The sequence below is a fragment of the Pleurodeles waltl genome, chromosome 5 (assembly GCF_031143425.1).
Source record: "Pleurodeles waltl isolate 20211129_DDA chromosome 5, aPleWal1.hap1.20221129, whole genome shotgun sequence".
Lineage (NCBI taxonomy): Eukaryota > Metazoa > Chordata > Amphibia > Caudata > Salamandridae > Pleurodeles > Pleurodeles waltl.
The window spans coordinates 1,719,653,068-1,719,680,170 of NC_090444.1; the positions used below are offsets into that span (position 1 = coordinate 1,719,653,068).

At 47.2% G+C, this 27,103-nt stretch overlaps 1 protein-coding gene across 2 annotated transcripts in view; it reads right to left on the reverse strand.

The window, feature by feature from the left end:
* TDRD6 (tudor domain containing 6) overlaps positions 1-27,103 on the reverse strand; it is a 1,091,010-nt gene that overhangs the window by 945,433 nt on the left and 118,474 nt on the right. The gene's annotated exons all lie outside the window — the stretch shown is intronic.

Consider the following 27,103-nt stretch of genomic DNA (forward strand, 5'->3'; position numbering starts at 1 on the left):
CTTGGGCCCAGTCTTGGCGAATTTTCCTCAATACTCGAGGCATCAAGGGTATGGGGGGGGAAACGCGTAAAGCAACTGGTCGCACCAGGTCATCTGAAACGCGTCCCCCAAAGCTCCTTGTACCGGATACTGGAGGCTGCAGAATAACGGGCAGCGCGAGTTCTCCCGGGTGGCAAACAGATCTATCCGAGGAAACCCCCACATCTGGAAGAACAGACTGACTTGATCTGGATGGAGACGCCACTCGTGATCGGCCGAGAAATGGCGACTGAGACCGTCCGCACGTACGTTCAAGACTCCGGCCAAATGATTTGCTACCAAGCAAATCTGATGGTCCTTTGCCCAGGACCATAGCCGAAGAGCTTCTCTGCAGAGAAGATACGACCCTACCCCTCCCTGTTTGTTTATATACCACATCGCGGTAGTATTGTCCGTCAGGACCTGAACCGACTGACTGCGAAGGGATGGGAGGAAGGCCTTGAGAGACAGACGTACAGCCCGTAACTCCAACAGATTGATATGAAATATCTGTTCCACTGGAGACCAAAGCCCTTTGATCTCCAGGTCCCCCAGATGAGCTCCCCACCCTAGAGTGGAAGCATCCGTTATTACTGTGGCCACTGGTGGAGCTTGCCAGAACGGCCTTCCTCGGGAAAGATTGCCGTCCGCAATCCACCACTTCAAATCCGTGGCAGCATCTCTGGAGATCCTCACCAAGCCTTCGAGATCTCCTTTGTGTTGAGACCACTGCCTTCGGAGACACCACTGAAGAGCCCTCATGCACCAGCGAGCATGCATGACCAACAGTATGCAGGAGGCAAACAGACCGAGCAGACGTAGGACCTTGAGGACTGGAATGACCGCTCCACTTTGAAACATTGGAACCAACGCCTGAATGTCCTGAATCCGCTGAGGCGGAGGAAAGGCTTGGTTCAATGTTGTATCCAGTACTGCCCCTATGAACAGGAGGCGCTGAGAGGGCTCTAGGTGAGATTTGGGCACGTTCACCGAAAAGCCCAGGTCGAACAACAACTGGGTTGTCGACTGCAGGTGATGCAACACGAGCTCCGGAGACCTGGCTTTGATCAACCAGTCGTCTAGATAAGGAAATACTGCTATCCCCTTCCTTCTGAGCTCTGCCGCAACCACCGACATCACCTTCGTGAAGACTCGAGGTGCTGAAGTAAGACCAAACGGGAGGACCGCAAACTGATAGTGCTGCGACCCTACCACAAACCGGAGATACTTCCTGTGCGACTTGAGTATCGGGATATGAAAGTAAGCATCCTGCAAGTCGACAGACACCATCCAATCTCCATTGTTCAACGCCAAAAGCACCTGAGCTAGGGTCAGCATCTTGAACTTTTCCTGTTTGAGGAACCAATTCAAGATCCTTAGGTCCAGGATTGGTCTCAACCAACCATCCTTGTGAATCAGGAAGTATCTCAAGTACCAACCCTGACCCCTTTCCTGCTCTGGAACCAACTCCACCGCGCCCTTTGAAAGGAGGACTTGAACCTCCTGTTCTAGCAACAGGAGGTGTTCTTCTGAACAGTAGGAAGGACGGGGCGGGATGGGGGGCGGAAACTCCCGAAAGGGTAGGGTATAGCCTTTTCTCACAATGCTGGTAACCCAGGAGTCTGATGTTATGACCTCCCACTTGTGGAGAAAATTCAGTAACCTCCCCCCTACAGGAGTGGAGTGAGAAGGAATTGGCGGAAGCCTAAGGCTGCTTCCCATGCTGCACCCCTCCAGAGGATGAGGAAGAGTCAGAGTGCTGCTGAGTGGCTCCCCTGGTACGGACAACTACCCTTCCCTCTGAAAGATCTATAGGAGAGAGCAGAGGTGGGATGCTGGAATTTTCCTCGAAAGGAGGAGGAGGAACCACGACCAAATCCTCGAAACCTCCTAAAAAATCTGGAGGAAGCAGAAGTAGTGGCTTGCAAGCCCAACGACTTGGCAGTGGCCCTACTCTCCTTGAACCTTTCTAAGGCCGAATTCGCCTTGGCGCCGAAAAGCTTGTCACCATCAAAAGGAAGGTCCAAGAGGGTTGATTGCACATCAGAGGAAAAATCAGAGCTACGAAGCCAGGCCTGCCTCCTCATAGCCACAGCAGTACCCATAGCTCTAGCAACAGAGTCAGATGTATCCAACCCAGATTGAATAACCTGGGTTGCTGCTGCCTGAGCATCAGAGACCAGGCTCAATCATTCTTGAGGGACCTCCGTGTGCGTCGACTTAATCTCGTCCATCAGGGCGTAAATGTATCTCCCTAAGATACACGTAGCATTGGTGGATTTCAAAGCCACGCTACATGACAAGAAAACCTTCTTCGATGACATGTCCATCCTTTTAGAGTCTCTATCCGAGGGCACAGCTGGAAAGGACCCAGGAGCAGATCGAGCGGAGCACGAAGCCTGAACCGCCAGGCTTTCAGGTGTTGGATGCCTGGAAAGAAAGCCTGGGTCAGCCGGTGCAACCCTATACCTCCGAGCCACAGATCTATTCACGGCCGAAGACGACACCGGCTTCTTCCAGACTTCCATAATGGGGTCTAGCAGTGCTTCATTGAAAGGCAAAAGTGGCTCTGCAGATGTTGAGGCAGGATGCAACACTTCCGTCAAGATGTTCGGCTTGGTCTCAGTCACTGGCAAAGGGAGGTCCAAAAAGTCAGCCGCCTTTCTAATGACTGAATGAAAAGAGGCTGCCTCCTCTCTGTACACCCCAGGTGATGACAAGTCCCATTCAGGAGAGTTGTCCAGGCCACTAGCAGTGTCCAAACCATGGAGACCTTCACGAGAGTCCTCAATCTCCCCTTCCTCCAATGCTTGTCTCCGGTATTCCTGTTCTTCAAGGAGGCAAAGAGCAAGCCTCCTCGAATGCAGTCTCTCCTCTATCCTCTGTGTCGACATGGCGTCAGCAGACATCAAAGCCTGACACTGATCCTCGGATCCGTCAGACGCCGGGTCTAACGGCGCCATGGTTTTCTTCGGCGCCGAACGTGGAACAGGACGGAGTGAAGACTGTTCCGGAGTCGGAGGAGGTCTAGTCGGCGTCGCTGGCTGAGACGCCGAAGCCACAGGAGCCGAAGCCACAGGAGCCGATACCGGCGCCGAGCCCACGTTTCCCAAGGGAAGAAAGGGCATAAAGGGTGCCGGTCGAAGTGGAGCCGGAACACCCATGTTGAAGGCCAAAGGGTCTGAAGGACCAGCCGGTCCACCACCTGGAGCCATCTGTTGGAAGATGGAGAACATCGCGTTCAAGAATGCGGTACTATCAGCTCCAGGGGCCGGGAAAGCCGGGTACTGAGATGCCTGGTTCGAAGGAGACATAGACGCCGGTCTCGACGTCTGCATAGACGGAGAAAACACCTGAGGCTGTGGAACCTCGAACACTGAAGGAGGATTAACCGATGACATGGGTGAAGTCGGTGAAGCCGGAGAAGTTAACGGCGTAGTCGGCTGGGGAGAGACAGTGGGACTAACTTCCCAAGCTTTCCGACGTCGAGTCGATGGTGACCTCGATCGAGACCTCTCCCTACTCGACCGGTGCCGAGATTCGACGACGCCGGGAGTCCCGATGACGCCGAGGTGACTTCGGTGAAGATGACTTTCGGTGATGTCTTTTCTCCTTCTTTGACTTCGCAAGAAAAAGTTTGGCCTCACGTTCTTTCAGGGCCTTTGGATTCATATGTTGACAAGAATCGCACGTGTCAATGTCGTGGTCGGAACTAAGACACCACAAACAGTCAGAATGTGGGTCCGTTACCGACATTTTGCCTCCACACTCTCGGCAGGGCTTGAATCCTGACTTTCTTTGCGACATTGTAATGTCTTAAAGTAAAAATAGCCAAAAACACACTAACTATCGAACAGCAACAGTAGCTCCCTCGAAGATAACTGTTTCGAATGGCACGGAAAAAAGGGAACTGACGTCGGCGAGGACCTCTTATTGCCTGTATGACGTCAGACGGCGTCGCGTGGGCAATTGTGACATCCTAGTCGACGTGCAGAAGCTAGGAAGAAGATTGCTGGCGCAATGGGAGTATTCATTAGGTGAGGAATCCACAGGTAGTTGTATCCATCAGAAACACTTACTACTCAGCAGTCCACAACCTCCATGTTCGCTTGGATGGTTGGTTGAGCAGCCCAGCTGCAAACGGGGGGGGGGGAGTGACGGGGTCGGGTCCACTGCCAGGGTGGAGCAACAAACATGCATACATTCTGATCACAGCCCGGTGCTCATTCGTCTGGCGTGGGGGAGCACTTTGGCGACTCCTACTTGAAGACTGGAGGCATCACCTTTGCTAGGGCCCACCTTTAGGAAGCCCCTGGCAGCCCTCATCAGTAATTACTTTAGTAACAACAAGGACACAGTGGGGAACGTAGCGACTGAATGGGAGGTGTTGGTCAAGTGATTCTGCATCAGGCAGCCCATGAGACTTCCCAGGTTGCTGTCCAATAGGCTAACACTTGAAAATGAGCTCCGACATTGAGGGCTTCTTTCGCAGTTGACCTGGTAGCACAAACCCGACTGTTGGACCACCGGGAGACGATAGCAGTAGTCACTGAACAGCTGCGTTCCGGCAAATGGAGGGATTATGTGGACAATTCACATGCAGAGGGGGGCACGGAGACGGTTGGTCTGATTGAAGTGGACCAGCATGGCCATGTCATAACACGCAGACACATTCAGGGCAAACTAGTGCACACATCCAGGACAAGATACTACCAATCCCTATATGGTGGCCGTCTGGACCCTGGGGTGAAGGCCCTGTCCCAGTTCCTGCATAGAGATCAGCTGCCGCTCCTGGAGGCAGAGGACCAAGAGGCCCTGGGTGGCCCCATAATGGTGGAAAAGCAAAAGACCTGGATGGAGAGAATACTCCTGGCACAGATGGTTTCCCACAGAATTTTACAGTGCATACACCCAGGACGAGATACTACCGAGACCTGTACGGTGCCCGTCTGGACCCTGGGCCAGAGGGCCCTATACCCGTTTCTGCATAGGGCCCAGCTCCCGCTCCTGGAGTCAGAGGTTCAAGATGCCCAGAGTGGGCCCCTTAATGGAGGAGGAGATTAGAGCTGCCATCAGGGACTTGACTGGAAGGAGACTCCTGGCACAGAGGGTTTGCTCACAGAATTTTACAGCGCATACAGCCGAGATCTGACTGCCTCCAGGCTTGCTGCATTCTAGGCCCATGCACTGGAGGTGGGGTGCCTGCCAGCTATGTCTCGGAAAGCTTTGATTGCACCTGTGATCGAACTAGTGGAACACTATGAGGAGGTGGGGAGTATAGTCCATTACCAAGGCTAAACATTGATTAAAATACTGCTACCACTCCATGCGTAGATACTTGAAAAGATCATCAATAAACAATTCATGACACACCTGGAGCAGAACCAGCTGCTCAACACCTCAATCCGGCTTCCGCAGCAATCACAGCAGAGAGACTGACCTGATCACAGCCATGGACTAAATCCAAACCTTCCTCGACCGATGAGAAACAGCAGACCTGATCCTCCTCGACCTCTCAGCATTCTTCGACACCGTATCCCACCACGAGCTGATCAAAAGACTTCACAACATCATGGATCACCACCTTCCTCACCAGAAGTCCCAGAGGATCCACCTCCCACCTTTCACCTCTGAACCCAAGGCTATCACCTGCAGCTCAACCCTCAGCCCCATGCTTTTCAACACATATGACCCCAACTGGCCAACATCGTCAGATCCCACATCCTCAACAAAATCTCCCACGCAGACAGAGCCCAACTCATCCTCTCACTCACAGGCCCCACCACCACCAGAGCCAATTTCCACAGATACATGAAAAGTGTCGCCGACTGGATGAAGATCTGCCTGCAAATGAACACAGACAAGATGGAAGTTCTTATCTTCGGCAACTGCAGCACACATGGAAGTCCTGGTGGTCTTCAGACCTAGGACCTGCACCCACTCCCTCCAAACACGCCAGAAACCTCAGAATCATCATTGATGACAAGTTCACTAGGATATCACAGATCAGTCTCCTCCGCCTGCTTCCTTACTCTGTGCATGCTATGAAAGATCTTCAAGAGCTACCCCTGTACACGAGAAGCACTGCGACACAGGCCTTCATCACCAGCTGACTGGACTACGGCAACGCTCTATGTAGGAATCGCCGCACACATTCTACAAGGACTTCAAACCACACAACACCGCATCCAGACTTATCCTCAACCTTCACCAATAAACCACAGCACACCGCACCTCAGCCAACGCTACCAGCTACCCATGCAGAAGAGATGCCAGTTCAAGCTGCTGACCCACGCACTCAAGGATCCACACAGCAAAGGACTCGCCTACATCAACCACCACCTGAACTTACGCCAACCGTCAAGAAGACTACGCTCTGCCTCCCTATAACTTGCCCATCATCTCCACATCTACAGAAGTGGAGGAGAACACTTCTCCCACATCAGAGCAAAGACCTGGAACAGCCTCCCCACACAACTCCGGACTATCACCACACGTGGAATTCTGAATAGCCCTCAAGACCTGGCTGTTCGAATGAGCTGCATGTACCTACAAGTGCCTTAATACTCTATCCAGTGGTAAGCTGCTCTTTTCACATCCTGATTGACACCTGCAGGTCAGTTGCACTATCACCTACACACACTCCACTACCAAAACGGCTTTATCTTGCAACACAGCACCTTGTTCGTTATCCGTAGATTGTTCCACCTCATGGGAGAGCTGCCGGAGGAATATGTCCTGGCCCCCTCGATAGACATACGGAAGGCCTTAAACAAGCTGGGTTGGTGATACCAGCAGGAAGCGATGAGGCGGATGAATCTGGGCCCTTGCAGTTGTAGATGGGTCGCTCTCCTATTCATGGATGCCAGGGCATTGCTCAGGGGTGGAAGTGGCATCTCAGAGTCCTTTGTGGTGTACCAGGGCATGCAGCAGGAATACCCCTGTCCCCAGTGATGTTTGCACTGGCAGTGAAATACACTGCCTGCATAATGACTGAGTGTGCGCCTTGCGGGACACCACTGCGCAATGAAGTAAGTGCATGCAGTGTACCTGTACGCCAATGACATGTTGGTCTACCTCAGATGCCCTGATTTGGAAATCCAGAGGTGCATATCTGTGCTCAAGGACTTGGGGGAAGCATCAAGACTTCTAAATGGGAGAAGACATATGCCTTTCCATTATTTCAAGGTTGGGTTGACCTGCCACATTCTGTGACAGAGCACCGTACCAAATGGGCACCAAGCCAGTTGAAATACTTTGGAATGCAATCTTTCACAAGGAGGGCACGAGGGAAGCCAACCTGTGCTCCAGGGACTCAGAGGAAATGTGGAATTCTGGCAGTCCTTTAAACTCCAAATCAAGGTGCAGTAGCTCTTACTAAGATGGCGATCCTCCCACGGGTGTTATATTACTTCGCCAACCGCGCACTTTTAATCTCTTGGAGTTTGTTTCGGGCCCTTGACACTGTGATCCGGGAATTAATCTGGGATGGGAAAGGGAATCTGGTGTCGCTTGAACACTATGCCGGCCTACTAGAACTGAAGGTCTGGGTAGGGTGTTACTGACATGGAACTCCATTTTGTTGGTACAGCTACAGTGGATGGCAAAATGGCTGGTGGGCAGGAATGTGAAGGGCCGGGGGGAGGATTGAGGGGGTTGATTTTGATGAACCCCAATGTGAGGGTACACTGGTGGCCTTGTTACTGGGTCGAGCTTTGAGGGGAGTCCCTTCCCTTACCCATTGACACTTCTGACTTTTGCTTTGAGATGCTGGAGGGCCTTGGTGGTGACGTTACATCATCAGGTGCTCTATGGCCTGGTGATCCTGCTGGAGGGACTCCCCACTTGACTGGTGGGCTACTTCTCAGAACACAGGCTGGAACTAGTGGCCGGCGGTGGGCATAGAAATTGTAGGGAACTTACGAGAAGAGAATGCTATATTCACTGGACTCACTAGTGGAGGAAGAAGGCCTATCTGAGATAGAGGCAGCGATTAGGAGCCTCTGGTTTGGAGGTCAGGAGGAGTCCCAGACACATGAGTTTCTGCATGTCCTCCCGACATCTGGTCATGGGTGCAGACTGATTTCATGGCTTTACGAGTCAGCAGTAGAAATGACCACAGATTAACTTCCTCAAAGGAGTGATTGGCGGGATGTAGCGCTGGGTAGGAGGCTCCAGAACAGGGAGTAGAGAATGGCCTTGGAGCAGGCTCATACCAGACTCTCCATCACAAACATTATCAGGCAGACAGAACACGTGAAGTGCCTGGAGAAGGTTGGACTCTTACACATTGTTTCGGCATGTCCTCTGGTCAAGTGTTGTTGGCACTTAGTGACCACCGACGTGGAGCGCACGCTGAACAGGAGAAATATTGGTACCCTAATGATCTGCCTGCTGGGTGATTACCCACGGAATAAGTTACGCAAACTGGGAGACAGGTTTCTGGATTTTAGCAATGGTACTGGCAAAGGGGGAATCAGAACTCCACTAGAGGTTGCAGGCGGGTCCTCCACATACATGACAAGCATCCCAGGAGCTCCTGGTCAGGGTGGAGGCCGCAGCTCTAAGAGACAAAGAAAGACCGGTTGCGGCGAGAACCTCTAACAGGACTATAGATGGAGGTGCTGGAGGCCTTTTTGACACAATGAGGCCGGTCCTCCGGCCCATGACTGTTGACATGTAGGACATGGCAACAGAATGGACCTGGAAAGTTGGGACCCACTGCTCCTTATGGTTATGGCCAGGGTGATCACATCAAAAGCGTTCCTTGGTGGGGTGCTTCTCCACCCCAGGTCGCATACTTAGGGTTCCTCTGCTCTCCCCCAACACCCAATCTCCCTGAGAAGTGTACTCTTTCATTTTCCGCCTATTAGGACGAACTAGTGTACACAGGGATGGGTAACATCCAGAGATGGTATTTGTGACGCGGAAGAATTTCTTCTGAAATCCTTCTGTACTATTTTAGAATGCAAGACGTCCAAAGCAATAAACCAGGCTATAACAGTATATAGGCCTAAAAGACTAAAGAAACATAGCATGAATTAAAACAACTGTATACACAAATGTCTGATAAGAGGAAAAAAAAAGCAAAAAAGTGGAGGGAGCAAAATGAAGGGTAGTTTGAAGAGTGTAAGCCAATACCAATGCCGTCAATACAGTGATCAAGAACGAGTATAAGAGCAAGAAGTAAATAGTAAAGAACAAAGAGCAGAAAAAGAACAAAGAGCAGAAGAAAACCAAAGAGCAGCGCCCCTCCCAAACATTTCTCCCAAGCCCATCACTTTCTCCAGTCTACAAATCAGTACACTAGTCCATGTTCACGGAATCAGTCCGTTATTCTTAAATCTCTCCATCTTGTTGAGTCCCGGACATATGTATGGGAGATGAAGACATTATGAAAACTATATTGAGTAAACACACAATTGTCATTCATTGTCTAGGGATAGGATTCACTTAATCTTATGAAAAGACCCCACAAGTCTTAGAACTGTGTAAGTTTGTTCTGAATTTTATATATGCGCCTCTCAAAAGTGGCTAAACGAAAGTTCTGTGGTCCATTCTTGGTGTGTTGTAAGTGTAGTAGGGAGCAAACACCTGAGAATGGAGACTGTAGCGAGCATAACGGCCATCAATATCCATTTCGAACCAGTATACAACTAGAACATCAAGTAAGGCTGCAAGTTTGGCCGACACTATAAAGGAAATGGTGCTAGTATTTCACAATGTGTTCCACATATCTACCTAGAAGCAGGATAATTTCATACAGGACCATAGTATATGAAACAAGTTGCACCTAGGTTCCTGGTTTCTCCAGCAGTTTGTGAGGCAGTAGATGATCCCTTTTCAACTTGTACTGGGCCCAGTACCAGCCATGTATTTCCAAATAAGAAAATGTTAATAGGGCCTCTCTTAAGGTCTTGTCAGATTTACCAAGCAAATCCGACCAGTCTTCATCAGTATATTCAACATCTAAGAAGGCCTGCCATTGACCCCTTGCCTCACAGGTAATATCGCAAGAGTATAGTGAGCCAATAGTAATCTGGTAGGAGATGGCACCTTGGAGTTGTGCCACTTAAGTAAATGTGTCCTAACAGGCGACTGATAGGGCCAGCACCCCCCGCCTCCCTCTCATATGCCTGCGTGAAGTTTTGCAGATTCAAGCTTAGGCTTTATGGTCGCCGAGATAAATGTTAACACACTTATTTATGGCCAAACGGAAAGTCTAAGGAATCCCAAGTGGTAGCATGCCAAAAGTAGAATTGAATCTGGCAGTGTAGGAAGTTGGCCCTGTATATACTATCTCAAAGTGAGAGATAGTGTGCAGAGTATAAGAGTTCCCCTTAGAGGTTGATAGTGGCAGAATTAGATATATATATAGGTTTTTATATAGAAAAATATTTTCTTAATTTATTTTAGAACCACAAGATTCAGAATTTAGGTAAGTATATAAATTGTAAGCTACTTGGCAAAGGTAAGTATGGAACTTTGAATTAATTAAGACACTAATGTACACAGTCTTGGCAAAAATGGTAATAAGCCATTTTAAAAGTGAACATTGCAAAAATCAACAGTTCCAGGGAGAGGTAAGTATTGGTTAGTTTATCAGGTAAGTAGAGCACTTACAAGTTCAGTCTCCTGGGCATAGGCAGTCCACTGCTGGGGGTTCAAGTCAACCCCAAACACCCTGCACCATCAACACAGCGCCGGTCAGGTGCAGAGGTCAAAGTAGTGCTCAAATAGCATAGGCGCCTATGGAGAACAGGGTGCTCCGGTTCCAGTCTGCTACCAGGTAAGTACCTGCATCCTCGGGGAACAGACCAGGGTGGCTTTGTAGAGCACGGGGGGGGTCAGAAATAGGCACACAAAATACACCCTCAGCAGCACGGGGCGGCCGGGTGCAGTGTGCCAAGTAGGTGTTGGGTTGTAGATAGAAATCAATGGAGAGACCCGGGGTCACTCTGGCGATGCAGGCAGGGCACATGGGGACTTCTCAGGCCAGCCACTGACTGGGAAAGGATGAGGGTCGCCTGCTGGTCACTCCTGCACCAGTAGTTGGTTTCTCTCGGGGGCTGCGGGTGCAGTGCTTCTTCCAGGCGTCGGGTTCCTTTCTTACCAGCCAGTCGCTGTCAGGGGAAGCCTTTGGATTCCACAGGGATGGTGCAAGGTCGTCATCTCAGGGTGTCCACGTCGTGGGTGTTGCCTGGGGGTCCTCTCTGTAGTGTTTCTTCTGGACAAGAGCCGGGGGCGTCTGGTGCAGAGTGTTGGGGACTCGCGTTTCCGGAGTGAGGCTGGAGCCCCTTTAAACATGGTTGTTTCTTGGACAGAGCCGCTGTCCACAGGAGTTTCTTGGTCCTTTGGGTGCAGGGCAGTCCCCAGCGGTCGCTGGTCCTGCTGGATGCATCGCTGTGCAGGTTCTTTGAGTCTGGAGACAGGCCAGTAGGGCTGGGGTCAAGTCAGTTGTCATCTCAGTCATCTCTGGCGGGCTTTCAGGTCAGCAGTCCTGGTTTCAGGCTGCAGAAATCTGATTTCCGGGTTCAGGGTTGCCCCTAAATACTCAATTTAGGGGGGTGTTTAGGTCTGGGGGGCAGCAGCCAATGGCTACTGTCCTGGAGGATGGTTACACTCTTTATGCCTCCTCCCTGTGGGAGGGTGGCACATTCTTAATCCAAATGGGGGATCCTCCAAAACAAGATGGAGGATTTCCTAAGGCAGGGGTCACCTCATCTCAGGACACCTTAGGGGCTGTCCTGACTTGTGGGTAACTCCTCCTTATTTTTCTCATTATCTCCTCCGAACTTGCCACCAAAAGTGGGGCCTGTGTCCAGAGGAGCGGGCATCTCCACTAGCTGCAGTGCCCTGGGGCGCTGTAACACCAGGCTTGAGCCTTTGAGGCTCAACCCAAGGTGTTACAGTTCCTGCAGAGGGAGGTGTAAAGCATCTCCACGCAGTACAGGCTTTGTTCCTGGCAACAGAGGGACAAAGGCACTCACCCCATGTGGCCAGAAACCTGTCTGGGTGTGGCAGGCTAGCAGACACTGGTCAGCCTAGCACTAGTAGTTGGACTGGTATACAGGAGGAATCTCTAAGATGCCCTTTGTGTGCATTTTTCAATCAATCCCACCCTGGCATCAGTATGGATTTATTGTGCTGAGAAGTTTGATACCAAACTTCCAGTATTCAGTGTAGCCATTATGGAACTGTGGAGTTCGTGTTTGACAAACTCCCAGACCATATACTCTTCATGGCTACCCTGCACTTACAATGTATAAGATTTGGCTTAGACACTGTTGGGGCATACTGCTCATGCAACTATGCCCTCACCAGTGGTATAGTGCACCCTACCTTAGGGTTGTAAGGCCTGCTAGGGGGGTGACTTACCTATGCCACAGGCAGTGGGTTGTGGGCATGGCACTCTGAGGGGAGTGCCATGTCGACTTAGTAATCTCCCCACCAGCTGTGAGGCAGTGTGCATGCGCTGAGAGAGGGGTCCCTGGGGTGGCATAATACATGCTGCAGTCCTTAGAGACCTTCCCTGGCCATAGGGCCCTTGGTACCAGGGGTACCATTTACAAGGGACTTATCTGTGTGCCAGGGCTGTGCCCATTGTGGTGACAAAGGTACAGTTTAGGGTGCTGGAGCCTGGTTAGCAGGGTCCCAGCACACTTTCAATCATAACTAGCATCAACAAAAGGCAAATAGTTAGAGGGTAACCATGCCATCAGAGGCATTTTCCTACAGGGAGCAGTAACTATTTACCACTTGAGATCTACCCCACAAGGAGAGCGGTAAGGCGGACCACCTGTGGAAGTCACGGTCCATTTGTGCCACCAACCTCTGCAAATTGTCAGTCGTCATACTGGAAGTCTCTGGTAACCTGGAATCCCAGGTAACTGAATCCTGTGGATTTCCACGCATTATGAACATTCTAATCGGGCATTTCGTGATCAGCAACACTTCGCACTTCAACCAGTTAATCTTTTATTCAGAAAAGGTTGAAAACTCCAAAGTCAGAGGATACTGAATCTAGGCTTCTGGGTCACTGAGTGTGTGGATGACGTCGGGGTAGAGTAAGAGTTTAGTGGGTAGAGTAAGAGTTTAGTGGGTCCAGCAGTCATCTTGATGCTCCGTATTTTCTTACACTGACACATAGCCACTGTGAGTGGTTGTAAGGCTATGAGGAATAAGAGGGAGGAAAGCAGACAACCCTGTCTAGTCCCTCAAGATATGGCAAAGGGCTGCAACATATGCCCAACCCCCCAGTCAACGTGTGCAGTAGGATCACAGTAGACAGTATCTTGTCAAGAAATCCTGTACCAACGCCTACCTTCCTCAATGATCTAAAGATGTATCCCCATTCTACCGTGATGAACGCCTTTTCTGCATCTAGGGACAACAATATCTTGTTAGCTTTGTCGTCTTTCACTTTCCAGAGGACATTAAATAAGAGCCCTAAATGATTCCTGGAGAAGCAACCAGTGACAAAAAAAACCTGAGTTATGTATAAGTTTTGGGATGTTTTTCTTTAATCTGGTAGCAATTACTAGGGCCAATATTTTCATGTCGTATTTATTAAGGACATTGGGCATTAACTTGCACATTGTGTTGGGTCTTTATTGGGCTTCAAGAGGAGGCTAATGGGAGCCTGGTTAAATTTAGCACATATTCTGCCTGTGGTACCAGTATTGTAAACTCGTGAGGGAAGCCATCCATCCCCAGAGCTTTGTTACTGGGCATGGCTGAAATCGCAGCTGTAATCTCTTCGGTGATCTCCAACTGCTGCCAACTCATCCAACAACGTAGGTAGTCGAACCCGTGCCATGAATAAATTTTCACACAGCAGGTTGGCAGCTGCTTCAACACTATATATTTTCCCAAGGAATTGCGCAAAGGTCTTTGTTATGGCAGTTGGATGCATGATCAGTTTATCTTCCCAGTCCCTAACTGCTGGTACAGCTATGCACACATTTTGCTGTTTGAGCTGCACTGCCTGCTTTTTCCCCTGGTTCATAATGTCTCCACTTTAAGCAAAGTAGGACATACTCTGCCTGCATGGTGAAGTGTGCATTCAGCTCATATTTCGCTGCTTTGCGCCATCTGAGGAGTTGTTGGGTAGGCTTCATCGTGTACTGCTGAGTCAAAAGTGGGATGCCACGTTCTAGGGTTGCTATTTTGTCTGGAGAGGCCCTTTGATTAAATGCCAAGTCTCTCTTCTGATCACCTCTAATGATTGCTTTTGCTGCTGCCCAGAAAACCTCTGATAAGGCAACCAAAGGTTCATTAATGTCTAAGTACTGATATAAGTTGTAAGGAAATGCCTCCTTGGCATGGTTATCCCCTGACTTTTTGCCTTTGCTGATGCCAAGTTATGATTTGAAAGTGTTCTGAGGCCTGCTAACCAGGCCCCAGCACCAGTGTTCTTTCCCTAACCTGTACCTTTGTTTCCACAATTGGCACACCCTGGCATCCAGGTAAGTCCCTTGTAACTGGTACCCCGGATACCAAGGGCCATGATGCCAGGGAAGGTCTCTAAGGGCTGCAGCATGTCTTATGCCACCCTGGGGACCCCTCACTCAGCACAGACACTGCTTGCCAGATTGTGTGTGCTGGTGGGGATAAAATGACTAAGTCGACATGGCACTCCCCTCAGAGTGCCATGCCAACCCCACACTGCCTATAGGTATAGATAAGTCACCCCTCTAGCAGGCCTTACAGCCCTAAGGCAGGGTGCACTATACCATAGGTGAGGGCATAAGTGCATGAGCACTATGCCCCTACAGTGTCTAAGCAAAACCTTGGACATTGTAAGTGCAGGGTAGCCATAAGAGTATATGGTCTGGGAGTCTGTCATGCACAAACTCCACAGCACCATAATGGCTACACTGAAAACTGGGAAGTTTGGTATCAAACTTCTCAGCACAATAAATGCACACTGATGCCAGTGTGCATTTTATTGTAAAATACACCCCAGAGGGCATCTTAGAGATGCCCCCTGAAACCATACCCGACTACCGGTGTGGGCTGACCAGTTTTAGCAGCCTGCCACACCAGACATGTTGCTGGCCACATGGGGAGAGTGCCTTTGTCACTCTGTGGCTAGTAACAAAGCCTGTACTGGGTGGAGGTGCTTCTCACCTCCCCCTGCAGGAACTGTAACACCTGGCGGTGAGCCTCAAAGGCTCACCCCCTTTGTAACAGCACCCCATGGCACTCAAGCTAGTGGAGTTGCACGCCCCCTCCGGCCACGGCCCCACTTTTGGCGGCAAGGCCGGAGGAGATAATGAGAAAAACAAGGCGGAGTCACTGGCCAGTCAGGACAGCCCCTAAGGTGTCCTGAGCTGAGGTGACTGACTTTTAGAAATCCTCCATCTTGCAGATGGAGGATTCCCCCAATAGGATTAGGGATGTGCCCCCCTCCCCTCAGGGAGGAGGCACAAAGAGGGTGTAGCCACCCTCAGGGCTAGTAGCCATTGGCTACTAACCCCCAGACCTAAACACACCCCTAAAACGAGTATTTAGGGGCCCCCAGAACCCAGCAAGATAGATTCCTGCAACCTAAGACGAAGAAGGACCGCTGAGCTGAAAAACCTGCAGAGAAGACGGAGACACCAACTGCTTTGGCCCCAGCTCTACCGGCCTGTCTCCCCACTTCAAAAGAACGGCTCCAGCGATGCGTTCCACAGGGTCCAGCGACCTCTGAAGCCTCAGAGGACTACCCTGCATCTAAAAGGATCAAGAACTCCTGAGGACAGAGGCTCTGCTCCAAAGAAGAAACATCTTTGCAACAAAGAAGCAACTTTTAAAGAAAACACGTTTCCCGCCGGAAGCGTGAGACTTTGCACTCTGCACCTGACGCCCCCGGCTCGACTTGTGGAGAACACACACTACAGGGAGGACTCCCCGGCGACTGCGAGCCCGTGAGTAGCCAGAGTTGACCCCCCTGAGCCCCCATAGCGACGCCTGCAGAGGGAATCCCCCTGACCGCGACTGCCTGCTTCAAAGACCCGACGCCTGGTAAGGACACTGCACCCGCAGCCCCCAGGACCTGAAGGATCCGGCCTCCAGTGCAGGAGCGACCCCCAGGTGGCCTTCTCCCTTGCCCAGGTGGTGGCTACCCCGAGGAGCCCGCCCCTTGCCTGCATCGCTGAAGAGACCCCCTTGGTCTCCCATTGAACTTCATTGCAAACCCAACACCTGTTTGCACACTACACCCGGCCACCCCATGCCGCTGAGGGTGTACTTTTTGTGCTGACTTGTGCCCCCCTCCCCCCCGGTGCCCTACAAAACCCCCCTGGTCTGCCCTCTGAAGACGCGGGTACTTACCTGCTGGCAGACTGGAACCGGGGCACCCCCGTCTCCATTGAAGCCTATGCGTTTTGGGCACCACTTTGACCTCTGCACCTGACCGGCCCTGAGCTGCTGGTGTGGTAACTTTGGGGTTGCCTGAACCCCCAACGGTGGGCTACCTTGGACCCAACTTTGAACCCTGTAGGTGGTTTACTTACCTGCAAAACTAACAAACACTTACCTCCCCCAGGAACAGTTGAAAATTGCACTAAGTGTTCAGTTTTAAAATAGCTTATTGCCATTTGTGTGAAAACTGTATATGCTATTTTGCTAATTCAAAGTTCCTAAAGTTCCTAAGTGAAATAACTTTAAAGTATTGTTTGTAAATCTTGAACCTGTGGTTCTTAAAATAAACTAAGAAAGGATTTTTCTATGTAAAAATCTATTGGCCTGGAATTGTCTTGGAGTGTGTGTTCCTCATTTATTGCCTGTGTGTGTACAACAAATGCTTAACACTACCCTCTAAGCCTACTGCTCGACCACACTACCACAAAATAGAGCATTAGAATTCTCTTTTTGCCACTATCTTACCTCTAAGGGGAACCCTTGGACTCTGTACATGCTATTTCTTACTTTGAAATAGTACATACAGAGCCAACTTCCTACATAAGTAGTCAGCAAGTTTTTTGGTCTTCCAGACGTTTGTAGTTGGATGTTTTTAGGGACCAGCATTTGGGGGCAACATGGCCTAGTGCCAGTTCCAGGATCACAAATGCATGGTCCGAAGCCCACTTTCCACTATTGTGCAGTCTCTCAAAGGCTATAGTGAGGTGATCAATACGGTAGTAGTCACTTCTAGATCAGGCGCCATATAAACAGGAAAGTATATTCTTCAACACTAGGGTATAGTAAGCACTAGGGGTCCACTAAGCCATGATCTTTCATGTTCCAGACTGGTCTTTATATAGGCCTCAGGCCAAGTTCCACTCTCCACCCACCACCACTTCAGTGTGACCAAATTCTGTAAATAGTCTTGAAAGGTGAAGAAAAAAATATGCCATCATGATTAGGGGCATAAATTGAGATCACTATCATTGTGGCTTCCTTGGTCTTTAATTTTACAAAGACGTATCTGGCCCCTGAGTCGGTCCAATTTTTGTGGGTGGCACATAAGAGTTATTTCCAATAGAGGGTAGCCACTCCACACTTTGAGTGAGGCAGTAGAAGGTGCGGGCCAGTGCTAGCAGTCCTATCAAGAAGGCTGCTACCAACTACTCCATAACCCAATCCATCCTAAGCTTCTCTGATTCAGCTGTAGATAGAGGAGCTTCTCTTCTGGAAGAGGGCAATGTCATGCACTTCACTAGCTAGGTAAGTAAGAGTTTTTTTCGTTTAATGTAATGTTTCAATCCAATGACATCAGGGGGGGGGGGGGGGGGGGGGGGGGGATCAAGGGAAAAAATGCAACCGTTTTTGGAGAGTGATGCTCTCGTCAGGATGGAGGCGGTTTTGGGAGTCACCAGTGGGCAGTGCAAGCATGACTGACTGCAGCAGCAGGGAAAAGGATAGTGGGGTAGTTGTCGAGGATTAGCACCTCATTGATGTAAGTCTGAAAATGTGTGAACAGGTGTATCGGTGATCACACCAACCACAGTGAAGTAAACACTAAGGACACAAATGTAAAGTCCAATAAAAGGTGTCTGTTTAGAAGTCACAAAAAGAAAAGAAAAGGAGAAAACAAGTAGGCAAATCTAAATGTACAGTACACAGGTCTCACGGAACTCTATATCAGCTACCAACAATAAATTAAAGTTTTGGGTGATTTACTTCCCTCAACTCGGCCACCAAGCACTTCCTGTATATGCTGGTCAGGAAACCGACAAGGCGGAATCTGGGAATTATGACAGCCCCTATATGATAGATGGATATCCATGAGGGGAAGGGATAAGCAAGGAGCTCCAGGTTAATGACCCCAAAGTACATGTCAATGCTGACCCAGATCTACTGAGAATAAGTTAATTTCAACCAGCCAGTGACCTAGGACCTGGCCTGTCCTCTCCCCAGTGGACTGAACTTACCAGATAGTAGATATGACACTAGCCACCAGCATAGTTTTTGTTATATCTTTAAGAGTATCAATGAAAATCTCCATTTGCCTTTGCCCCTATTGTTCTTTGTATAGGTCTTTCAGCTGTCTTTGCCCTCCCAATGTTTCATCAGGGCCTTAAGACGTTGCCTTTCTGCTGTGTCATCTTCAGTGGGGTCGGTTGACCTGTTGCTGGTCGGTCATGCGACAGCTGGCAGAGGCAGGGGTAATGTCTCCTGACATGGATATGTGCATGCTGGTGGGTTCAAAAGAATCTATCAACAGTTCAAGGTTAGATCAGTAAATTCAATATTGGTGCCATTAATTGTAAGCAGCACTGACTTCACACCACCTAAGCTGCATCCTCCCCCCTCTTTTGCCTCCCTGAGTCACACAGCTGCTCCCATACCACTATCCCCTAATAGCCAAGTTCATCTTAGTTTCTTTCCACCCAATCCGCTGATCCCATGTGTTACACACCCCTACCGGTCACCCTGGTGGACCACAAGGATCCCGATCATTTCCCCTACAGCCCACCATACTAATAAGCATTGATGAGAGCCCCAAGATGCAATATATGATAAAGACCTCAGTGGCAGTAATTTCTTACGGCAGATCATGGTGTCATGAGAGAAGTCAGCTACAATACAGATGGACGCATCCTAGTAGTGAAAAGGACTCTTGTGCTGCTTGGCCAACGTCACTAACTGTCTAGCCTGATTATGACAAAGGAGGTAGACTATTATTGGTTGAGGAGAATCACAGTTTTCTGTTGCATACTTTCATATTCATTGAGAGCACTGAAATTCTGAGGGCAGCCCACAAGTAATATCAGTGAGCTCTGGCAGTAAGGATATCAGGGAGCTGGTCCTACTGCCCGATTCAGTCCATTCGGGGACACCAAGAATGCAAACATTACTTCTCCTACCCCTATCTTCGATGTCCACTAGTTTCCATTCAAGGCCACAGCTTAGTTCTAGAACTTGTTGGTTCTGAGGTGCCACTAGCTTATCAACCAAGGTCTCAGCTCTCTGCTTAGTGACATCTAAGTGAGTTTAGAAGGCTCCCAGGTCCACTTTTAGGGAATTCATTTTACTGGACATAGTTCTTGTATCCTTACAGACCAAATCAATCATAGGTTTGATGGATGTAATTTCTTTCTGGAGCGTTTCCAGTAGGACTTCAGCCACTGCTGATTTGGAGTGCTTGTGCGTGCCTGACACCACCTCCATAAAAAAAAGCTGGCTTGATCTTGGACATCAAGGCAGATAAGCATCACAGCAGGAGTCTCCACGTGAGTGATGCCAAGTATTTTGTCTGTCAGTCCACGGAAAAAAAGTGTATTGCAGCATAATTTGTGAAGTTATCTTGGGGTTCGATGGGCATTGTGCAGAAGCCAGTATCTACCTTGTGTGATTGAGGTGGGACTTTACTCTTGAAAGGGGAGGACCATATTTTCCTTCAAAAGGAAGTGGAGATAAAATTACCAGAGAAGGCATTTTTTATGTTGTCCCTTCAATCCACACCATAGATTTCCACATCATGCCGCAAAATTTAACAGCACACTACATAATTCAACTCCACAACATGTCACCCAACACACAATCTCACCAGGACACATTACGTCATTAAATTGCTATCAACATAATTCACAGAACACCATGCCACATATGTCCACTACACAACTCCACACCACAATTCCAATACAACCCATCTCTCACTCATACTTCCATCAACTCAGTCATCTCTCCCTTACAATGCCTATACCCCTCATCTCACAATCCTCCTGCTCCCTCATCCCTCCCCTTACACTCCCCGTCTCCTCTATACTGCCTGCTCACACATGCTACCCTCCTGTACCTCCTTGTGCTGTGCACTGGTCCACCTCTTGCCTCCCACCCCAACCTCTGAGTACCCCCCTTCCACTCACTTTCTCTCACCCCTCTCTCTTGCTCCGTCATGCTCTGCCCCCTCCCTTCTTATGTGGTTGACTTCAGTTCTTCCAGCAAAGTTTAATACCATGCCTTTTCAAGGTTTTCGTCCCTAAAACCCAGGCTCACCTCCTCTTCTTGGGGTGTCTTCTGCGTACACAGGCACTTCCTCTTTATGTCTGCTCTCCACTCCCCTCTCTTTTTCACGCACTCTTTCTGCTCCTCTGTACGGAGTTCATTCACCACTTAGTGCACACAACACCAACCCCTCTCTATCGTCTTTTCTATCTGTTCGGCTCTCACCCCATCTAGTTACCATACCACATACTTTCACTACACAAATACACTACACACACAATTCCACAACTAAATTCCAATCCAACCGACATAATTCGACTCCATACCACATACATCCAACTCCAAACCGAAGGACATGGGTAAAAGACATTGTCACTTACAACACCAATAATGCTACCTCGCACAAATGCAAGACCGATTGCAATGCAAATGCTCGTTTCTTAGGGCTTCATATTGGTGCTTCAGTTGAACTTTTCTAGAAGTGAAAATAATGGCGTTGACACCGTATTAGTATGAAAATGCGAATAACAATGATGTTTCCTGGTAATTCTTGGACACTTACCGGTTTAACAACAGGGATGTTGGAATTGTTTAATACATCTCTCAGACATGTGTTTGGGATATCTTAAAAGAGCATATAGCAGTTAATTTACACTGTGAAGTTGAGTGGCACAAGCACCAAGTCGCACATGGGTTTAATGGAATGGATGGAGGGTTTGAATCCGACTTTAGATCTTGTCATCATCTTTTGTGCATTTATTCTTCATTATTTTTCTTATTCGTTTTTATACCCAAGATTGTGTTAATTTTTGCTTGTATGATAGTAACTAACATATGGCTTGGCACTGAAACGGTTAGGGTCACCAGACATGTCATTAAGGAGTGATTGAGCACTTAAGCCCTTATTATCTATCTGGCTAGCCACATGGTGTAATGGTGAAATAACGGAGGGAGCCTCCGGAGTATGGGATGATTAGCCTCGAGGTCGTGGTATTTAACTGGACTATCACGGAGTTTAATACTGACCATTATAGTATTTTTTTTTTTTTTTTTTTTTTTAACTTTTAGTTATTTCCTTCCTTTATTTTTAATTATCTTTTTCAGAAATGGTTTTGGCTGCTTTCTTTGTAGTGGGATACGGCCTTGGGCTGGTTTCCGTTTGGTATATTGAAACTAATAAAGGCTGCACTGGAGCGACGTATTTGGATATTCTGACATTTGTTGTGAATTTCGTTGGTGCCACCTCCATTCATAATAAATGTATTTAGGTGCTTTACATGACTTCCAGTTACTTTACTGGAAAACACTTTAAACTCAGTGGAATCACGCAAAGGTATTGAAGCGCTTTAAACTCGAGGCAATCAGCTCTTCTGCCCGTAGGTCTTTGCATTTATTCTAAGTTGAATTTGTATAGCGCAAACAGTATCTGCATGTATTGCAGGGCTTTGCATTACTACCAGTCTAACTCCCGCCCGTTGAGTTGTACCATTGAACCGAAGAATGACAAACTCAGAGCAATCACCTCTTCTGTCCTTGGCTCTTTGCATTTTTGGAAGAAGCCTATCAACCTCCCACAGTTTTAGCACTGAACTGAAGAACGCCTTAAACTCAGGGCAATCACCTCCTCTGTCTGTGGCTCTCCGCATTACTTGGAAGTATCCTGTCTACCTCCCGCACACCGCAGTTTACACCCGTTTAACTTTTTACACAGATTCCCTACACCCTCAAAATCACCTTTGCACACAAACTGCTTTTTAGAATTTTGTTTTGCGTTACATTTATATCGCGCCAACACCGCCTGCATGTATTGAAGGGCTTTACATTACAAGCTGTTACTTTTGCGGCGCACAATTTCAGGGAAACCATTTCATCTCCTAAAAGCTACCCATATCTTTATTTGTTGCTATTATACATTCGCCACGTTACAGCATGTAAAGGTATGCAGCACTTTAAGCTCCGGGCAATTACCTCTTCCCTCCGTGGTTTTCCTCGTGTGTTGGAAGAAGCGGATCTGACTCTAGCTCGCCGCAGTATTAGCACGTTGAACTTTGTTGCACAGATCACCTACACTCCCAAAATCGCACTCGCAAACAATCCTGATTTTTTTTCTACAATTTTGTTTTGGGTTGATATTGGGCAAGGATGTGAACACTATTGTTCCACAGGCCCTCTACACTCCCCAATCACCTTTGCACATAAGCCTGCTTTTCAAAAAATACAGTTGAAAGGTTACATTTATATAACGCCAACTCTACCCGGAAATATTGCTTGGTACAAGTACTTTTTTTATCCGCTTTTTAAAAACGAATTTATTTGTGAGCAACTGATTTTTGTGGTCGCATGTGCTTTTACTTGTGGCCTCGCCTTTCTTCTAATTTCTCTCTGGTTGTCCGCATTCCCATTTCATATTTTCTGTATGTCGCCTTTTATCTCCTGCAATTCGCAGTTTCGCCACAATACTATTGCATAGATTCCCTACACTCCCCAAATTAGTACGCGGTTATCAAAGCCACAATGATTATACGGCAGGAGAGGGCCAAACTAAGCGGCATGGTCGAGTAAATTATGCGGCACAAATGCAAATTATGCAGCACAATGCGGCACATTTTTTATATTATTGCTTCATTTTTATCAATCTTGTTTCCACTGGCTATGTCACAGTAGACCCATTGTAACGCCTAAAAATAGCAATTAGCAACAAAAAGGAGACCGAGCAGTACAGCTTTGCAAAGGGCATTCCATTCAGGGCAACACGTTTCTGCGTTCATAGTAACTTTTGAATCACTCCAGATAGAGAAAAAAATATTTAAGGGGTAAAATCTGCAGACTGTGTGGCAGATGATGGATTAGGCGGAAAATGCAGCAAATCTATAATTATGCAAAAATCGATGGCTTTTATATAGCAACAATACTACGCAAAGGTAGTAAAGCGCTTCATATTACTTTGTTACTTTAGTAAACAACGCCTTAAGCTCATGGATCCACCTATTCGGTCAGTAACTCATTTATTGGAAGAAGGCTGTCTGCCTCCCTCGCGCCGCAGTCTGCACGCTGAATTTAATAACGCTTTAAACTCACGGGAATCTCTTGTCCGTGGCTCTTCGCATATATTGAAAGTGGCCTGTACCTCCCGCAAGCCGCAGTTTACACACTGAACTACCTTTGCATATATTCCCTACACCCCCAAAATCACCCTTGAACCCAAACTTCCTTTTTAAAATGTAATTTTTTGTAAAACGTATATAGCGCCAACACCATGGTAGCATTGAAATGCTTTATATTACTATCAGTTACTTTACATTAAGTAATTTCCCAGAGTTAATTATGTGCTAATCTCCCAAAGGCTGCCGCATTTGTTGTTCGTTTATTTGGATTTCCGCACGCATTGATTGGTGCAAGTTCTCCTTTTCATCCTCTTTTTTTGTTTTTTTTCAGAACTACTTTGTTATTCGTGAGCAAGTGTGTAAGTACCTACATGTGCTTATGCTTTTGGCCTCCGGATTTCACCTAACTGCCCTCTGGTCATCCGCATTTGTTATCATGTACGGCACTTCGCCAATTTTCCACAATAAAATACTATTGCATAAATTGCCTACAAATACTGGTGCGCACAATCGCATAATTACGGTGACCCTGTCTTTTATATAGCAACAACACTATGCAAAGGTATTGAACAGTTTTACATTACTTCCAGTTACTTTACAAAAGCACACCATTAACATGCGAAAACGACTACAGTTTAGAAAAGATGCCGTGATTTGCTGTTTGTTGCCCATTCACATTTTACCCCTCGATGCTTTCCCCACTGGATTCACAATATTATTTCCCCAAAACACTTATGACTTTGGACGCCTTAGTTTTTTAGCTGCTGAGTAATTACACCTATTTCCCCATATACAGTAAATTCCTCACTTACAATAATAAAAAATGTTTGCACATTTGCAACATGACCCCATAAACACTACGCCAAATTGCATTTATGCTCGTTTTAGTTTTGCACCATAAAAATACAAACTTTCCACCATAACTGAACTTTCTACCCTTAAGACAGGTGGAGCAGGCAACAAAAGAAAAACACTACTTTTATTATAGTAGTATATCTTCAGCTACACACCATAATCATTAATTATTACAATATTCATCTTTAAACAGGTTAACTAGCCTCGTATGCAATATTGTCCATAAAAAAGACACCACCAGCTCAATCGAACCTCAGTATGCTAATTAATCTCTTATTACAGCAAATAAAAAAAACTTATTTACAAAAAAAAAAAAAAACAATAGAATTACAGAGAAAAAAAAAACACATTGCTTCTCATTCCTTACACTTCTTTTCACATTGTATCTAAATAGGGTGAAGATGTGAATAACATAATTTGCCCACCAAAAAACATTGCTACCAACGCTGGAAGATCCTTACCATAGTTTCACCTTGTTTCCCCCAACAACCTGTCTGCGGTCACATCTTTTTATATGTACTTGCTCCTTAATAAAAATTTTACTAGAAAAACTTAAAGCTATAGTTACATCTTTCCTAGGTATCCAACTGTGACTGTCCCGCTCATTACTGCTTCCACCGCTGGATTTTTAACATTAACTCACAGAAAAGGTTTGATGGTTTTTGACACTTTATTTTAAAACTTTGATACAAACTATTACTGTGGTTTTCACGTAGACACAGTACTTTGTTGTGATGTATGTTGAATTAATAAACAACAATCTAACGGTTTATCAATTTAAAACATAACATTTTTCTAATATTTATTATCCAGTTAGATAGTAAAATAAAATGCAAAAGACAAAACAAAAGTGAAAACTATTGGCTTTGCCAATGCTTGTTAATTTAGGGAGTAGCCTGAAACCTCTGGAAAGTCTACGATCACATCAATTGCTCTATCCTCCTCCTTTCACCAAAAAGGCACCACTGACATATGTAGTTGCTTTTTGCAGCTCAGCTTGAAAGGGAATACCTTTTCTGCCATTGTTAGATTTTATCGACATCAGGAATGGTTAATAAGAAAAAGTGAGGAGACAGAGGGCAACCCTGTCTTGTGCCCTGTTTTACTTTATATAGTTTTGTTGGACATCTGTTAATTCTAACTAAAGTTTCTGGATTACAGAAGAGGGGCAGGGTCATTTTGAACATGCCTCAGAAATATCAAAGAGACTATTAAGGAACATGCTACTGTGTACTCATCTGTTTGTGGCATGCAGTGCTATAGATTCACATGCTCCTGCCAGCTAGTGTTGGGTCCAGATGTCTGCAGGTTGTTTTTATTTTGAGAAAGTCTTTCTAGTCACAAAGTAGAGTGATTCCTCCCTCTCAATGATACTGCGCATGGGCATCAACTCCATTGTCAGTTTGTTTTCCCACAGGAGGGTGAGAATGGAGTGTAGAATAAGTTATGGGATGTCCATGTGAGAGAGTAGAATAAACTGCAAAGGCCACATGTGTCCAGGGAGGAGTGTGGGTGCATGTGAATTTACAGCACTACATGCCATGAACAGATGCTTATATGGTAAGTAACATATTCCGTTCGAGGCATGTGTGGCTGAAGATACACATGCCCTGCAATGACTGTTAAATAGTCCCCCTCAGAAGAGGTGGCTAACCTGTGGGAGTTGTAGTTGTTTGAAAAAGAGTATGTAGAACTGCCTGACCTACATTGGCTTATTGCGGTGCTAAAATATCCATACAATGTTTGGCGAAGGTGTGTGGTGTGGACCATGTAGCTGCTTGACATGTCAAACTATGGTAGGGTTTTCCAAAATAAAAAATAAACATGGATGCAACCTTTTTCCTAGTAGTGTATGCTCTAGGAGGAGTAGGTAAAAGTCTTTTGGCTTTAGCATAAAAAGTTTGAATGCATTTTACTATCCATCTGGCTACGTCCTATTTATTTATTTAGATATAGGGTTGCCCTTATGTGGATATGAAAAGCAACAGTTTTTTTTTTTTTTTTTAATTTTTTTGAGTGAAATTTAGGGTTGGTGCGGAGGACCACTTCTCTATGTAACTGGAAGAAAGCTTATTCCAAGGTTAAAGCCTGGAGCTCATTAACATGTCTAAGTGAAGTGATGGTCACTAAAATGCCACCTTCCAAGAAAGGGAATTGATGGGGGCATGAGATTCGGGGTTCAAATGGGGTTGGGCAAAAGTCTTGTGAGAGCAACACTGAAGTTCCATGAAGATGCGTGTGAAACCCATGGTGGAATAACGCTTTTGAGCCCCTCCATGAAGGGGTTCAATGAGAGATGATGCCTATTTTGGTGATAGGTAGCCAAAGCAGCAAGATGTAATCTCAGATGTGAACACTAACCTAGCCTTTTGTAAGTGAAGCAGGTAGAAGACAATGGCTTTGAAAGGGTTGATTTGTTTTGAGTGACAGTATCACACACAACATTTCAGCAATGCTACTTAGCAAGCTCTACTGGTAGGTCTACAGGGTTCTTTAAGAATGTCCATACATTCTGGTGGCAAATTAAGGTAACCAAACTTTATGACCTCAGGAACCAAAGTGCTAGATTGAGAATTTTGGGAACTGGGTGCCTTATTTCTCCCTGGTTCTGAGTGAGAAGGTCTGACCTGTTGGGGACCTTCTCGTGTGAAACTACAGAGCGGTCCAGTAGTGTTGTGAGCCAGGGTTGACAAGCCCAGGGGAGAGCTACTAGGTTCATTGTGAGACGTCTGTTTGAGCTTCTGAAC